The following is a 1,775-nucleotide window of genomic DNA, read 5'->3' on the forward strand; positions in this document are numbered from 1 at the left end:
CTCCCCCCTTTTCCCCCCGGGCCCCATCGAGTGCTGGCGAGAAAATAATGGAGTTCACGGGCTTCTCGTCCGCGCGGCGAACCGTCGGCCGGAGGCAAACATATTAATAATCACGATGTTTTCGGCCGTGCTGGCGCCCCGGCTGGCGCCCGCCCCCACCGGGTCGGGCTGCGGCTCGGGCGCCCGTTGCTTCCTCCGCCTTGCATTGCGCTCGAGGACGGGGTTGTCCAAATACATACAGTACAGTTTCATTCGGAAGATTTATTTCCGTCGGCCCTTCAGCGCGGAATCTTCCTGCAAATCTTCGACCGCTCCCGCCCCTCCTCGCCGCCCCCTTCTCCTTTTCTCCTCCTGACCCGACCTTGTCGCTGTCGTCGCCAGCGCGTTTTCGCCAGCGCATTTCCGCCAGGCGCGGGCGCAGAGCGCGTGGAGCTGGGCGGGTTCCAACCTCCAGCTCGGAACCTGGATCTTCTGACGACGCAAAGGCGTCTGCCTTTCATCTGGGGACGTTGTTTGCTGACAGGAGAGCGGCGTGGTGCGGACGCTAAAGGGTAAGGGGGGGGGGGGGCTTCTATTTCACTTCCGGTCTTGAGTTACCGTATGAGCGCGTGCGTGAACCCTCCTCCTACCGCACGGGCGAGAGGAACGTTCGGGCTGAGCGCCCAAAAGTTTGGACAAATTTCAAAGAAAAGTACTATCCAAACTTGTTCAGGCGTTGTCACCAAAGGTGTAGAGTCTAAAGGTTTCGGTCTGACACCGCAACTGATTAGGTATGTACTGTTAAAAAGAACAATGTAAACTCAGTCTTGTTGTCTGGCCGGAACTTCTTTTCTCCGTCCGCTGTACCACTGGGCTCTATGTTCAAAGTTTTCCTCAGTACAAGGTGATTTAGGTTGGAGGAGGGGACGGGCGCTTCTCTCTTGTCGAGGGATGACAAACGGACGCAGACCAGAACTGTTTCTTTACCATCGAGGAGGTAGGCCTAATAAGGTCAACTCTCCGGAGATTGTCTGGAGGCGGTGGAAGCGACTATTTTCAATCTTGAAGGCTCGGCTGGGCCGAGACCTGTACATTTATTCGCTAAAGGTCGAAGGTCACCGCGGACTCAATCCATTTTTTTGTTTTTTTTTTTTGTTTTTTGTGGCGTACTCTTTTTGGTCTCAGATTCAACCGGCAAATTATTGGGGGCTCGGCGCCTGCGAGGCTTGGGTTAGACCATCCCGCAGTACACGCATGCACTGCGGGCAAGATGTTGCCTACCTACAAGGCGCCATTACACAAAAAGTTTTTCTTCCGTCCCCGGTTGATTCGGGAAAACAGTCCACAATCCACTGTTTCCTAGAAATTTGATGTCACCAAGAGCTACCCTACAACGCCTAACAAAATTTGCGGAATGTTTACAGCGCCAACCGATCATTTCGCAAAAACACAAACTAAACACCTGTGCTTCCATATCGGTTTTCTCTGTCTACACTTACAGTGTATTATTGGGATATTTTATGCAAGCATTAGTTCAAAATTAAGACTATGTTTCATTTAGGCAAAATTGTTGCTCAAAATGCATGATTTCGTACACATGAATGAACAAAAGTGTGCAAATAATCAACGCAAAAATTTGGACAGAAAATTTGCTTACTAAATTTTGTACGCATAAAAGATACAAATCTAGTTAGTAGAGTGTATACGGTGAAGGGTGGGAACAGTCGTTCAGCAAAGAACATGCAGTAACGGGATTTCAAGCCGGCTTGGTGTCGGAGGCGGTGAGGTGGGGCGGG

Source organism: Frankliniella occidentalis, unplaced genomic scaffold (genome assembly GCF_000697945.3).
Source record: "Frankliniella occidentalis isolate FOCC.00 unplaced genomic scaffold, Focc_3.1 Scaffold251, whole genome shotgun sequence".
NCBI lineage: Eukaryota > Metazoa > Arthropoda > Insecta > Thysanoptera > Thripidae > Frankliniella > Frankliniella occidentalis.